Source organism: Mastigoproctus giganteus, chromosome 13 (assembly GCF_048544385.1).
Source record: "Mastigoproctus giganteus isolate SK-2022 chromosome 13, ASM4854438v1, whole genome shotgun sequence".
NCBI classification, from domain to species: domain Eukaryota; kingdom Metazoa; phylum Arthropoda; class Arachnida; order Uropygi; family Thelyphonidae; genus Mastigoproctus; species Mastigoproctus giganteus.
Genome location: NC_143587.1, coordinates 27936222 through 27952846, shown reverse-complemented (window position 1 = coordinate 27952846; position 16625 = coordinate 27936222). Strand labels below are relative to the sequence as shown.

The 16625-nt window shown below is 37.4% G+C and overlaps 1 non-coding gene and 1 pseudogene across 1 annotated transcript; both read left to right on the top strand.

Annotated features, from left to right (window-relative positions):
• Positions 1 to 7363: 7363 nt before the first annotated feature.
• Positions 7364 to 7547, top strand: LOC150075896 (small nucleolar RNA U3; annotated as a pseudogene).
• Positions 7548 to 9688: 2141 nt separating this feature from the next.
• LOC150075895 (small nucleolar RNA U3) lies at positions 9689 to 9899 on the top strand. The gene has a single exon (XR_016547863.1). It is a non-coding gene; the product is annotated as a small nucleolar RNA U3 (small nucleolar RNA).
• The last annotated feature ends 6726 nt before the right edge of the window (positions 9900 to 16625 follow it).

Genomic DNA, 16625 nt, shown 5'->3' with positions numbered 1-16625 from the left:
TGAGAACAGTCATCTGTTCACGTGTTTGTAGGCTGCTTTATACAGTGTGGTACGAACACGTGATACTAGTGGTCGACTCCCTGAATGATGGGAATGTGCCTAATAAACTGCCCATTTTATTATAGGCAGTGAAATATATTGAAATTTAAGGCGAAGATGGAGGCACATTTGGGGTGCAGTAGTCTACTCTATGAATCCCTCTCTTCCAGGGGAAATACCCCGAAATTAGTGCTCTTTTCAGCTAAATCAATTAAAATCTGTAGAGAAGTTTTACACAATTTTCTACAAAATATGAATAAAAAGAGATACGCCGAAGTCAGGCCTATTTCAAATCATTACAAAGAACTGCTTCCAAGGACACCCAGTGTATTTATCCTGCAAACAATGTTCTCCTCAGCTTTCCCAAAGACAAAATAGGACACTGAAGCGATAACATACGCCCTCTTATGCAATACATTATCCCCACACCTAGCGCTGCCTACCGGAAGAAGACCTAGATATTCTTGGCAATTGGTGTGTCTGTCTGTGTACAGCTGTTGCGTGAGAATATGTAGGTCTGTTGACGTACGAGGGATAAGGCGGGGAGAAGGGGCCATCCGGAATGGGGGGGATGGAGGGAAAGACTTGTAGAAGGATGACTATCAGTCCAGGTGGGAAGATACGTTGGCGGAGTCGGAGGACGTTAACGGATGACGTCATGCGGTCTCCTACACACTGGCAAGGTTTGGAATGTCTCCAAAATAGCCACGTGAATTCTTTTCCCCCTACTTAGATTCCTAAACTTGTGCGCTTGTTCGTCAACAAATCGAAATCGAAATGATTATCGTTGTACTTCTTTAATTAGGAAAGATTTTTAAAGGAAAGAAAGTATAAGATACATAAGTTGATAAATATTAGAACCAGATGCAGTATTTCAGAGTAAACAGACAGCATTGAATTTGTTTTTCTTCCTATTAAGCAAATTTTCTTGTAGACATCGCCAAGAATATAATTAACAATTCTGCATTGTATTCTATCCATTTTAGCAGTGATAGTAACAGCATTACGCTCTTTTATAAATGCTTCCTATTAATGTCACGAATGCAGATGATAACAGTACGTTCACGAGTGATGTGATCGTCAATGTCTGTAAAGTAGGGCGAACCTAAAGACCACATCGGAGTTGACATATGTATCAATACAGACTGTGTCAAGGATCTGTAATTAGTGGTTGTCAACTGAATAATCCACAACGACGTGCAAAAGGCAAACTGCAAGATATTTTGCAATAAAAACGGCGAAAGTAGATAAGGAAATACATATTACGCGCTTCCCTCCTCACGTAGGTAACTATCCAGTTGACCTTTGAATTTCTTCAAATTCTTAGCCTCAACTACCTGCGGTGGCAACTTATTCCAGGAACCAACAACACGCTGGCTAAAAGAAAACTTCCTACAATCTAATCTAAGCCTCTTCCCCTGTAATTTGAATTTATTAACATATTTCACTACTGGAATTATTTATAGCAGCGAAAATTCTGCCTTCATTCATTTTACTAACTCTTCTCCGAGCCTTATAAGCCCCGATCAGGTCCCCCTCTAAGGTGCCCGGTTGCCAAGTTCTGTAGCCCCTACCTTCCTCGTACGGTCGCTCTTTTTGCTGATCTCACCATGTGAGTTGCCCGTCTTTCGATCGTTTAAAGAAGCTCAATGTCTTTTTTCAGTGTATGAAAAAATGAATTCTTTTTCTATTCTCTAAAAGTAAGTTCCTTGGAGCGATTTATGAATGGTAACCGTAAAATCCCTATTAAATCAGTCTTTGTACATTAACTTCTCGCCCTCGTGCGTAGCACATTGAGTAGATTCACCGTCCTCCCTACACCGGGTGGAAAAGACTTGAGTTTGAGTCCCGTTGCTGAGGGGAAGAATTGTTAAGGGTCTTTTTCACAACGTGGCCGAGTTATTCGGTCTCAGGGAAGGGTAGCGATTTTCTGTTTGCTGAACAAGTTTTTCATTCAGTAAACAGAATATCAACCTCAGAACACACGCAATTTACAGACAATATACACCGAGCAACATGGCCTTAGAACCCTACTATAACAACAACAACTAACTTCTCTACGTTTACATAATACTTCATGATATATGTAATAAAACACTCTTATACCACGTGAAATTCAAACGTTCGTTTATTAAGTTCTTATAACCTAGTTTGACAGCCATGGGGGAGGAGAGAGAGAGAGAGAGAGAGAGAGAGAGAGAGAGAGAGAGAGAGAGAGAGAGAGAGAGAGAGAGAGAGAGTAGTTATCAGCTCATGTATTGGTCTGATGATAAGATCCCACAAGGTCTCGAAACATAACCTTTGTGTCAAATTCAGTGATGTAATTCGTGTTTTATTGCACACTATATTTTCCAGACGTTTCTTCCTAGAAAGTGGTGTCGTCTAAATTTCTCTGAGTTTTATATGTAGTAGGGATTTGTTTTTTAGATCAGATTGTATATCGTTCTTGTCTTATATATGTGAGTGAGGATTTACGCATGTTTCACAAGAACTTATCCTTTATTACCAAGAAAAGACTAATAAACGCCTACTTCTTTCTAAAAATCAGAAGTCTTTGAAGAAATGTATAATCATTAATGCTCCTGACTCCATCTTTGAAGAATTGGGATTTTGGGATTATACGAAGAGCAAATTAGCCCTACAATGATATTTTGATTAGCAAGCACTTGTAAATTTTGTATTCTAATATATGCAATAAAAATATATATTTATAATAATTATTATTATTTTATTTTATTTATTTTTTTTTTTTTTACCAAAATTGGCTTTCTAAAACCTGTGTGCATTTTATGGTCCAGTGCGTCTTATAGTTCGGAAAATACGGTAATTAATCTACAGAGAAAATTGAGTAGTTTTATAAAATTTTGTAGATTAAGGTTTCATAACCAGCAACCTCACTAATGTTATTATTTTGGTTCAATACCAGTCAGGTTTATTATATTTGTCAATTGTAAAACTAGTTCCTTGGAGTGAGCAGATGTCGATTTATTAGTAAAGCATGATCAGTTTTCCTGTAATTATATTGAAAAACATACAAGTCTACATTTCTGCTATTCTCTTAAGAGTCACCAGGCTTAAAAAAAAAAAAAATATCACCTACGTGCCGCTTCCACCTGTCATCCTAAGGTCAAGGTCTGGCTTCCAGTCGACAGGGTGGTACAAAATCTGCCAGCTACTTTAGAAAGAAAACTATGTGGCAGCTTTTTTTTTTTTTTTTTTTTAAGTATGTGTGTGAAGGGAGAGGGGTGAGAGCTAAGATTGTGAAAATAATACAGAGAAAGGACATGCCAGGTGAATTTTTTTTTTTTTTTTTGGCATTCTAAACAGGTTGTCCTCCAAGGTACCTTGGCAGAAGTTAAGCTCATGCATGGATGAAGACCATTATAATAAATAAACGTGGAGCAAAAAAGTTTTGGTTTTAAAAATTGATTTCGATTTTCATAATAGCCTTGAGAGAACTGCCCAACCCATTTGTGAACCTTGAAATTAAAAAAGAAAAAGATTATTTATTTATTGTAAAGAATGCCAATCCGCTTTCCATATCCAACACAGCTCAAATTTTGCTTTTACAATTGATAATGCTGGAGCTAGTTTAAGTACAAGACAAGTCAAGCGATCTCTTGTTCTTCGAGGACCAAAAATTTCCTTCATAATCTATTTTTGTATCCGTTTAAACTTTTGTTTATACTGTCTAATTTTGATTTTATATTAGCTGGAGAAATTACACTTACACCTCGGTCGTAGTAATATAGTTACTTGAATGGGTTGAGGGTTGGGATGCTAAAAGAAACTTATGAACATTAGGCTTCAATTTGTCAGTCGTAATCCTCAGACATACGTAATTCGTATTCCTAAGGGAGCCCAGCTCCAGATTTGATCATTCTTCCATCAGGATATTTGTCAAATGGTATATTGGGGTCGGTAGAGAACTGAGAATTCGAACTGTCCTCTCCAACACATCACAAACATTCTCAGTTGGATTCCTATCTAAAGAATTAGGTGGCCAGAGTAGACGTTGGAAATCTCGGGAATCTTCCTCGAACCGTGGTCAGCAGCTCTATGTAGCCGAGATCTGGATGCTGAAGTGATTCGACTCAGCGCCAACAGAACTACAAACATGGTCAGATCACTTCCGAATTTACTGGATTGAATTCAGCACAGAGTATTTAGGATGAGTTCCACTGGCTATTCCTGTTCCATCATTGGGACCTGCATCTTAGTCTCAAAGGATACATCAGCCTGATAGGTTTTTACCATCTCAAAGCCTTCGTGGTTGTGTGCAGTAAATGAAGTAGCTGTTTTGTTTCACATCCTGAATTCGATCTCCATCGCTGGAGGAGGGAGAGAGGAACCTGTATGAGATTTTTTAACACATTGGCCCAGTTAGTCAGTCTCTGCTGATGATTACATAGTTTTCCTTTTGAAAATTCTGAAGTATTTTGCGCGATGAAAAGCTAACATTTCCGTTTTTCATCCCTCAAAACAGACAGACTGTAGGAAACACGCAATTTACATTTACGAAGCAAATGTCCGTACATTTCGTTGCTGTATTTCCCACTAATGATCCACCAACCAGATTACATCATTCTTTGCTCACGTGTAGCTCCCTCACGTCATTCCAAATGTTTCGGCCAATGCTCAACTAATTGTCAGAGTAACAAATGATGTCTCGCCGTAATTTCGAAGCACGTGCTTCGAAATTCCATATTCCAAATCTCCCCGTACTTGCTTTGAAGGTCGGTTAGGTTTACGGTTTATTTAATAGTTTTATTTCGTACTTTCTGTATCCGAAGATGAAGAAGGATACATCCTTTGAAACGTAAGTATCAGTATTTCTTGCCTAATTGCTAGTTCAGGGTGGCCAACTGTCCCGATATGGTCCACATTGTCCCAATTTAGAACTTCAAGTCCCGCTTCCCGATAAGAAGAAAAAAAACTGTTGATTTATTGATTTTACGTATTTTTAATTAATTCTTATTGGAATCTAACGAATGTGTTAAAAATTAATTCTAATAACAAGAAAAAAAAAATGAGAACGTCTAAAGGAATTTCGTTCGTCATTGATAAAAAAAGGGCGCAATTTTTCTGATTTTTGTCTCAAGCTGTAAGCTCCATATTAAGAATTCCACATTCAAATGCTTAAACAGAAAGAGTTTTCAGCTTAATGAAAACTGCTTGGCCTAAAGAGAGAAATCATCTTTTATTAGAAAATTTAGAAGCCGAACTTGTGGTGAAAGAAAACTATAACATGTCCTGTTCAGAATTTAAAAACATTTAAAATCTTAGGAAGTAGAAGAAATCTTAAAACTAGAGAAATCTAAAGAAAAATATTCAGGTAAAATAAGTCTTCCTCGTTATGTTTAAAATAATCGTTATAAATAATATTATAGTTTACATAGGACAAATATACAAATAAATATCATGATTGCTTGATTGATTCTAAAAATATGTATTTTAATTGTAATTTTATAGTTTTCTTTTACTTTTTGAAGGAAACAATGCTATACTACACATTTCATTTCAAGTTGTTCCTCTTACCAATTTTAAAAATATGGCCACCCTGTGCTAGTTACAGGATTTATGGTCATTTTTATCTAAGAAATCCAAATGGCCAATTTGAAACAAGTGAAAAGGGATATAAAAAGGGAAGGAGGGAAGAGTGTGTCAATATTGTATTGTGTTTGCTATCAGAGCAGTTAATGTGTGACAGTCGTTTTATGCGAGACTTTTAGCGGTTTTTAGGGGGGTGAATTATTATACAAATACTTATTAATATATATATTTTAAAAATTAATAAATGTTAATTAATAAAATAAATACTGTATTTCGTAATTAATTATTAATATATGATTATTAATTTTTAAATTATCCACAAGATGGCGCCAGCCTTCAAAGAGGAGTAGCATAACGCCCTAATGTTTTTTGTTTTTTTTAAAAGATGATTCTGAGAATTCATGTAGTCTGCAACTGCATATTATTATTATTATTATTATTATTATTATTATTGTGGTGCAAGGAAGCCTGAGGCTTATGCTGCACCAGCCAAAAAAAAATAAAAAAATTTTCGAGTTACCCTGAGAGTCAGAAGTAGAAGGGAATCACCAAGAAAGAGAAGAATGATGATATCCAGCTCAGGACCCTGGGTTAGCCAAGCCCATACTCCCAGATGTGAGCCCCTGAGGTTAATATAGGCAGAAGGCCTGAACTACATTTAGTCTGAAGATAGGATTCTGTAAGGATGTTGAAACGTCATCTGTGAAAAACCTTAGTGCAGATTACATAACCTTTAATTTACATGTACTTTAATTTATAAATCCTGTATTTATAAATTTTGGAAAAAGGTATCGAAAATAGTTATTTCTAAAAATTACATGAAATATAAAAATAAAAATATATAACATACAGTAAAGCACACTCCAAAAATTTTTGTTACTGAGAGACTTCGGACAGCTTTATTGCGGATGTTAACACAAGCATTTTTAAGTGTTATTGCAAACGTTCCTTGTATTTTGTCTAATTATTATGCCTAATGTTCACCTGATATCTAATGAAGGACAAGAAAGTCCTGAAACAGGCTATCATAATAGTGTCATCTTTAAAATAAATTTAAGATTAATCTTTTGTAAATCCATTTTGTCTGATAATAGTTACCAATGGAATTTGTGAAGGCAAAGTTTGTTCTTCTGGGAGGACTAAGACCATTGCATTAGTTTAAATTCTGCTACATATGAAGGAGCAAGATGACTCTTCCCACAAAAACATATGAAGGAGCAAGATGACTCTCTAGCTTCATATAATTTCAAGAAAATCAAATAGCATCAGTTAATTTATAAATTTGAATTTTAAAATCCCTTTTTTAAAACAAACTAATCCGAAAGATAAATATTAACCTTTTGCTGATTGATTTGTTTTAAAGTAGTGCAATACAAGGCATCTCGCTGTGAAGACAAAATTTATTGTGTCGGTTAATTTATAATCTTTAACATTTTAAATTTCCTTTTCTTAAACAAACTTATTCCAAAAGATAAAGATTAATTCTTCCCCCAGGGGCTCACAGCTGGTGAGTATGGGCTGGGCAAACCCAGGGATATCATCATTCTTCTCTTTCTTCGTGATTCCTTTCTACTTTCTGTCTCTCTCTCGCTCAGGGCAATCACGAATTTTTTTTTTTTTTTTTTTTTGGCTGGTCAAGCATAAGCCTCAGGCTTCCTTGCACCATATGGCTAATAATAATAATAATAATAATAATAATAATAATAATAATTTATTCTTTTGGCGATCGATTTGTTTACAAGTAGTGCAATACCAGAGCAACTCGTTGTGAAGGTAAAGTTTTACATCTGGTTTGTAAACTCGCAGCGAACTCAACCACGACGAAGAATGGTGGAGTTTCATCCTGAGCGTGACAATGACTTAGTTTGCCACTTTTTGGTGGTGAAACTTGTCATGGAAGACCGTTCCCTCTCTTTATGTAAAGGGGTGTAGGGAGGAAGCTCGTTCTGAGTGGTTTTTTACTTAATCAAAATATAAGCACATTCGTTTCTTATACCACGATTTAAGAGAAATAATTTCTCTTAATATAGCATTAATATAAATACTGTTATTAATTTTTAGAGAAATAATTTCTTTTAACATTGCATTAATAACAACTGGAGTTTGGAAATGCTCATTATAATCGATAATGAGTATCCAACCGGTAGATGGCACTGTCTACGCTGCTTCATATCAGCTAATGGCTGTACATACAGCTAAGATGTCCTGCGACTGAAAAATACTGTTTTACTTTTCTTTACAGATCACAAGAGGAAGCTCTTTGCATCTAACTCCGGGGGCTCACATCTGGTGAGTATGGGCTTGGCACACCCAGGGTCCTGAGCTGGGTATCATCATTTTTCTCTTTCTTGGTGATTCTCTTCTACTTTTGACTCTCTCTCTCTCTCTCCCTCTCTCTCTCTCTCAGGGTAACTCGGGAATTTTTTTTTTTTTTTCCTGGTGCAGCATAAGCCTCAGGCTTCCTTGCACCATATGGCTATTAATAATAATAATAATAATAATAATAAAATCATCATCATCAGCCATTTTCAATCCACTGCAGGATGAAGGCCTCTCCAGCAACTTTCCAGTTCCTTCTGTTTTGAGCACTGGCCATCCATTTACTACTCAAAAACTCGTGAATTTCATCTATCCATCTCCGCCTTTGTCTTCCAGGTTTTCTTCTAGCTCCTCTTGGATACCATTCTGTTATTTTCTTAGTCCATCTGTCATCATGTCTTCGAGCTATGTGTCCTGCCCAAGACCATTTTAGTTCTTTATTTTTGATAAGAATGTCCTTTACTTGAGTTTGCTGCCTAATCCATGTGTTTCTCTTCTTATCTAACAGTCTGCTTCCCAATATAATTCGTTCCATTCTTCGCTGTGTAGTTCTCAGCTTCTCTTCCATTCTTTTGATGAGTGCCCAAGTTTCACTCCCATAAGTCATGGTGGGGAGTATACATTGGTTCATTTTTTTACGTTTCAGACAAATTGGGATATTGCTCTTCAGTATGTGACTATATTTCCTGAATGCTATCCATCCAAAATTTATTCTTCTCTTGATTTCCAGCCATTTATCATTATTACAGCTAATAACTTGTCCCAGATAAGTATATGACTCCACCTTTTCAATTACTGCCTTATGCTGTATGGAGTTACATAACAAATTACATAACCTTTAAATACATGTATTTATAAATTTTGGAAAAAGGTGTCGAAAATAGTTATTTCTAAAAATTACGTGAAATATAAAAATAACAATATATAACATACAGAAAAGCACACACCAAAAATTTTTGTTACTGAGAGACTTCGGACAGCTTTACTGCGGATGTTAACACAAGCATTTTTAAGTGTTATTGCAAACGTTCCTTGTATTTTGTCTAATTATTATCCTGATATCTAATAAAGGACCAGAAAGTCCTGAAACAGGCTATCATAATAGTCTCATCTTTAAAATAAATTTAAGATTAATCTTTTGTAAATCCATTTTGTCTGATAATAGTTACCAATGGAATTTGTGAAGGCAAAGTTTGTTCTTCTGGGAGGACTAAGACCATTGCATTAGTTTCAATTCTGCTACCCACAAAAAATACGAAGGAGCAAGATGACTCTTCTAGCTTTATATAATTTCAAGAAAATCAAATAGCGTCAGTTAATTCATAAATTTGAATTTTAAAATCCCTTTTTTCAAACAAACTAACCCAAAAGATAAATATTAACCTTTTGCTGATTGATTTGTTTTAAAGTAGTGCAGTACCAAGTCATCTCGCTGTGAAGACAAATTTTATTGTGTCGGTTAATTTATAATTTTTAACATTTTAAATTTCCTTTTTTTAAACAAACTTATTCCGAAAGATAAAGATTAATTGTTCCCCCAGGGGCTCACAGCCGGTGAGTATGGGCTTGGTCCACCCGGGGTCTTGAGGTGGATATCATCATTCTTCTCTTTCTTGGTGGTTCCTTTCTACTTTCTGTCTTTCTCTCGCTCAGGGTAATCGAAGAATATATATATTTTTTTTTTTGGCTGGTGAAGCATAAGCCTCAGGCTTCCATGCACCATATGGCTAATAATAATAATAATAATAATTTATTATTTTGGCGATCGATTTTTTACAAGTAGTGCAATACCGGGGCAACTCGTTGTGAAGGTTTTACTTCTGTTTTGCAAACTCGCAGCGAACTCAACCACGACGAAGAGTGGTGGAGTTTCATCCTGAGCGTGACAATGACTTAGTTTTTCACTTTTTGGTCGTGAAACTTGTCATGGAAGACCGTTCGATCTCTTTGTGAATAGGGATGTAGGGAGGAAGCTCGTTCTGAGTGGTTTTTTACTTAATCAGAATATAAGCACATTCGTTTCTTATATCGCGATTTTATATTTCTCTAAAATTTAATAATAGTATTGATATTAGCATTAATATCAATACTGTTATTAATTTTTAGAGAAATAATTTCTCTTAACAATGCATTAATAAGAACTGGAGTTTGGAAATGCTCATTATAATCGAGAATCAGTATCTGACCGGTAGATGGCACTGTCTACACTGCTTCATATCTGCTGATGGCTATACATACAGCTAAGATGTCCTGCGACTGAAAAATACTGTTTTACTTTTCTTTATAGGTCACGAGAGGAAGCTCTTTGCATAAAATACACGATGTTAAAAAAAACTATTTCATGATAGCGTACAATTAAGAATACAGTACTATTTTTTGGAGCCGTCGCACGCAAATAATAATATGAACCCAGGGGTTATCACATTGTTTGGGCAGGCACGCTAGTCAACTAAGTAGGGTTAATAAAAAGATTAAATTTGAATTTTCACGTAGGAAAGATTTTTGGAATATAGCGTCGAAATTTCATAACATCTTATATTATCTCGAGCTGCATAATTTCGTGCTGGATGTAACCCGAGGAATATCGAGAAAACACACAGGTAATTTCGCTTGTGCTTTGGTAAAAACTTTGTATGGTAATAACCTTAATAACTTATAAAATGTGATAAAGTGGTTCAAATTTTTCATAGCATTTTTTGGAAAACTGAATAATAATATAAAATGTTATAAAAACATCAAATTGTCTAAAAGGCTTATTAAATAATCTTGTAGCTTAAAATACACCATTATGTGATCGCAATAAGTGTAATAGATTAAATCTATCTAGCAAAAATGCTTTAAATTAGCTGATTTAATTCGGTTAATCTTGGTTCAGTCTGCACGCCAACTTCATTTGTAATATAAATGATCGAATCCTTTGAGGGTTTTTTCACATGTCGTTTACAAAACATGTTTGTGAGAAAAACATGAGTTACATCAGATTGTTAACGAAGCACAGTTTTACATTTTCAGTTCCACGACGATTCCTTCCTGTATTTTTTATTATTGGCCACTTCCTGGAGGTCCCCGTCGATGGCTTGCAGTGAGGGCAGCATTTGCTTTGGCAGGAATCTGTCGGTTAGTACTAGCCGGTTACGGTTTGCTGGCAGCTGTTCTGAAGACCGGAGATAAGGGGGAGGAATGCGCCAAGAGCAGTGATCCCAGATGTTCGACTCTGTAATTTTACCGGTGGCCATCTTGATGGTGAACAGCAGCCTTCTTTCTCCGATGTAGGACCGGAGCCTGCGTAGTTGAAGAGCTTCTGCTAACTGCGTTGAGCTGGGGGAAGGTGGAGTTTGCTGTTGGCCCATTTTAGAGGAGCCGTTAAGCACAGGCTCCAACGTTGTTGGGCTGCCCTTTACAGAATAAGTTATTTTTGCCGATTTTAGGGGGTTGATTTGGAGGTTGAAGGTATTGAAGTGTTCAGATATGTTCTTCAGTTTGCGAGTGATTTCGGCTACCGAGTTGGTTGGTGAAATTCTAGTAAGGAGCTTGACATCGTCAGCATATGTGATCCAATTGCACTTAATGGTCACAAATGGCACCATGATTACTGAGAAGAGAATGCCAGACAGGACCCCCCCCCCCTGAGGTACACTGGCAGTTATGTGACGCGTGGAGGTCTTTGTTCCGATTTTTAGAACAAGGATCCTCTTCGATAGGAGAGATTCTAGGAACCACAGAACATCGCCGCGAAAATTGAACTAGTTTTCTAAGAGACGTAGGAGATTAGGTATATAATGCGGAATGGATGTCAAGATATGTAACTGACAATTCCTGTCTTTGTTCTAAGGCATCAAAGATTTGCCATCTAGTTATTGGCCAAACGGATTCTGTAGCCATAATGCACCTCCCAAAGTTTTTGTAGTACTTTAATCCGAGGCGGGATTCGAACCCGCGAACTTGGGGTTGCTCGGTAGGCACTTTACCCACCGGATCCGATTTGAAACAAGTGATATAAAAAAAGAGGAGAGGGAGGGAAGAGTGTAGTAGTAGAAGTGTATGATCTTATGCAGTATCAGCCAAAAAAAATCACACTATTCCCTCCAAATGCGTGTCCAGTTCCTCCTTAAATTTATTTAACTTATCAATTGTGTTTGCTATCAGAAGAGTTAATGTGTGACAGTCTTTTTATGAAAGTTTAAGAGCGGTGAATTATTATACAAATATCTATTAATATATATATATTTAAAATTAATATATGTTAATTAATAATATAAATACTGTATTTCGTAATTAATTATTAATTTTTAAATTATCTACAAGATGGCGCCAGTCTTCAATGATTAGTAGCATACGGCCCTATTTTTTTTTTTTTAAAGATGATTCTGAGAATTCATGGTCTGCGACTCCATATTATTATTATTATTATTATTATTATTATTATTATTGTGCGTCCTTAGATTGTCGGATTTTAAATGTGCTGCAACTTATGTTTATTATTTGTTATCTTTTCTGGATATAATCTTATAATACTTGATAATCAATAGAATCAGCCATAAATATGCTACAAATGGAGTAAGTTAATTTTAATTTTCTTATGGGGTTAACTTAGTTGTGTCCGTTCTTGTACTCTACGTTGTCGGCTACGGCTCTGACCACGCCGTCGCCGTACCGATAATTTAGGGGAGGCGGCTGTCTTTTAATTAGCCTGCCACAGCTACAGCTGAGTTTTTACTGGGGAGGAGATCCTCCTTGTGTAATTTGCATTGTACCTGTACTATAAGATACTTTGCTTACTTCCGCGAATGAACTCGAGTAATGGAAATATGAAAGAACAAAGACACTTATGGCCGCCATATTGCATCGGTTTGTGTTATTACTGCAGTGCCTCGTGTTCTGAAATAAACTGAGTGCCATTACGAGAGCAAATCAGATTGAATTTTTTTTTTTTTTTTATGTGAACCCCAAACATGAGAGGTATCAGAACCTATAGTACTTAGTACCGTGCTTGGGTTGGAGTTTGAGAAGACGAAAGAAGATATTTGTTGACATTGGACTTGAACTTCTGTAGATTGTAATTTTCAGGAAATACGTATGAAGGAAGGTTGTTCCAGAAAATGGCAGTTGAATGAATAAACGAAGAAGATGAAAAGTTGGTTCTGTGGGTTTGAAGTTGGACAGTAAATGGATGTTGCCTGGTGGCGGCACGTGTTCGGACTGTTTTGAAAGAGAGAGCGGGAATTATAAAAGCCAATTCAGAAGAACAGTGCCCATGGAAGTATCTGTAGAAGAGGCATGCAGCAGACACAGTACGACTATGAGAAAGCGAGTGGAGAGACTCTGTTAGAGATGAATCGTTAATTAACCTAACTGCCCTCTTCTGAATGGAATGAAGAAGCCTGAGAGAGGTTTTGGGGTTGCACCACCCCAGATGTGGGAACAATATTCCATGGCAGGGCGGATTTGCGATTTATACAGAGTGAGCACTGTTTGGAAGAAAAGTAATGGCGAGAGCGAAAGAGAAAACCAAGTTTTTTAGATGCAGAGGAAGCAATATTTGTAATGTGCTTGTGCCAAGAGAGATTAGAAATCAGAGTAATCCCCAAAAGAGATGTATCATTTTGCCTAGAAATCGGAGTGTCACTAAAGATAAGCATAGGAGCAGAAGAATCCTTTTTTGCGAGATAAGTCAAGACTGAGTTTTAGAAGGATTGAAATCAACTAAGTTGTCATTGCCCCAGTGGAGAATTACCTGAAGATCGGCATTTAAAGAATTGGTAGCAGATTTTCGAGAAGATGAAGCTGATTGAGCAGAATAAGGTTTCTCAAAATGGAAAGTGGAATGCAATGTGCTATCATCTGCAAAACTATGCATAGGATTTCCAGTCAATGGAAGAAGGTCATTAATATACAAGAGGAAAAGAGTGGGGGAAACAACTGAACCTTGGGGGACACCGGCATTAGTGGAGATGTTAGAAGACTGAGAGCCATCTACCATCACCCTCAGTGAGCGATCAGAGAGAAAACTTGATAATAAATTACTAAAAACAGTTGACAAACCATACGATGGAAGCTTGTTTAAAAGACCTTTATGCCAAACACGAACAAGAGCCTTTGAGATGTCAAGAGCAACTACTTCTGTTTCACTGAACCTTTCCATTGAATTAGTCCATAAATGGGTGACATAAGTCAGAATATCACCAGTGGATCGACACTGACGGAATCCATACTGGCGATCGTTGATCAGACGGAAGGTTTCTAGGTAGTTTAAGAGTTGGCGGTTAATTGATTTCTCCATTAATTAAGAAAGAGTAGAAGTAATTGCAATGGGACGATAATTGGATGGGAGGGATTTGTCACCCTTTTTAGGAACTGGCTGGATATGAGCAAATTTCCAAGCAGAAGGAAAAACACCTTTGGAATAAGAAAGTGAAAAAAGGCGACAAAGAATAGGAGTAAGTTCAGGAGCACAAGTTTTGAGAACAAGTGGAGAAATACCATCAGGACCTGGAGCTTTCTTAGCATCAAGATTCATCAAAATCCTTCTGATATCCTTTTGACGGAACACCACAGGAGGCTGTTTGTTTGTTGTTTGTTATTTAGTTTTTAGGAGCATTAGCAACTAAGGCCATATTGCTCCGGGAATATGCGGTGGTCATTCCCTTGACCTTTCCGCATCCTCCGAATTTGGTGGTGACGAGCTCGAACCCCGGTCTAATCAAGAAGCGTGTGCTACGAACTGCTGCTCCCACTCACCTGGCTACGGAGCCGCCCCCACAGGAGGCATTGAATGGAGCGTGTTGGGAATGGTGGGAGGTGTTTTACCAAGATCATTAATACATGAGCTGGAAGAAAAATTGGATGCTAGCAGGTGAGCTTTATCCTTGGCTGAAGTGACAACAGAACCATCTGGTTTGGACAGAGGTGGCCAAAAGTTGCGGCCAATAGCTTTTGCAAGAGACCAGAATGCTCGGCTACCATTAGGGCAAGAAGCAGGTTTTCTACTCTTAGCCTGTTCAAACTCTAGTTTGGACTGGTTAATAACTGCTTTACAATTGTTGCGAGCTTTGGTGTAGGCAGAAAATGAAACTGAAGAATTAGAAACAAGCCAATTACGATATGCAACATTCTTCTCTTGAACAGCCTTAGCACATTTATTGGAAAACCAAGGTTTAGATAAAGGACGAGATTTTAAAGTGGAGTGTGGGATAAAGGATTCCATTCCTGCAAGAATAATTTCACTTACATGATCTGAGCAAACGTTGACATCAGAAATTTTTAAAAAATAATCCGACCAAGGAAAATAAGAAAAGAAGTCTCGCAGGTCATCCCATTTTGCATTCTTGTAATGCCAAACAACACGAGGTTGGAAATAGCCATGAGATAAATGTTCCATTGGAGAAGATACAATCACCAAGTTGTGATCTGAAGTGCCTAAAGGACCGCTCACTTCGACCATGTACTTAGAAGGGTTGTTTGTGAGAAAAAGATCAAGCGTATTGGCTGTATGATTAGGACTGTCCGGTATTCTTGTAGGTAAATGAACAATCTGTGCTAGGTCATTAGAATTGCAAAAGCCTCAGCATCTCGACCTGCTGGGTCAGAGTGAATAGAAAACGGAAGCCAGCTGGAGTTGTGAACATTAAAATCACCAAGGAAAATTACCTCACTGTTAGGAAAGTCGGACTGGAGAAAGTCAAGTTTCAAAGAGAGGAAGTCAAAGAGCTCCAAGTGATTAGTGGAGTTGGGAGAACGGTAGAGACAACAGATGAATTTGACACAATGAGGTAGAGAGATTTTAAGCCAGATAAGATCAAAGAGAGGAGATTCCAAATTGCCAAATCTCTGACAGGGAATATCAGAACGGACATATGCACAAGTACCACCTTTGAGGCAAAGGAATCATAGAGTGAATAATTTGGGCATCTGAGGTGGCAGTAGTTGAATCAACCGATAACTGAGATTCTGTCAGAAAAAGTACATGGGGTTTGGCAGACTGCAAGTGGAAAAGGACATCGTTGGGATTAGAATTGAGACCATGTATATTTGTGAAATGAATTAGGAAATCCTTGGGAGGTTTAGATCTTTTCGCAAATAAGCGTGCTCTATTAGTTTGACAATTCATGGTGTATTCAATAGTAAGAAAAAGTGGGTGGGACATGCAGTATGAAGTAATGAAATTTTTGGATATGGCGTACACATGGTAAGAATGTACCCAGATCCTTGACATAACGTGGCCTCGACAATGCTCCCCGCATTCACACTACTCTGACTCCCTCCAGTCACTATCTGGCAGAGTAGAGGTAGCAAGATTATACACTAACTGATATCCGGAAGCCTCCTAGAGAGTTACCAATAGGTTCAGTCCGGTGTACTAACCAGCGTTCGGCCTGCGAATACCGTTTTAGAGCTGTACCCTCGAAATGTAAGGAATATTGGATCTCGCCACGATGCTCATCATAACCTCAAAAGTCATCAATCATACTGCATGATGGAAGAGATAGGGAAGGGTTGACCGGAACTTAGCTCTAGAGACTAAACATGGGTTCCACCACTTCAAGCCTCCAATAAGCAAAGTGGTGGAATTTCACCGGTTGATGAGACTCAGCGGACTTTGCTGCTTAAAATTTTTTTTTTTCGTTGGACATATTGAAACACATAGGCAATGTGTCTGAGGAGAAGAACAAATTGCGCAACCCCGTAGTCGTGCTGTTTAAGGCCGCTGAACTGGG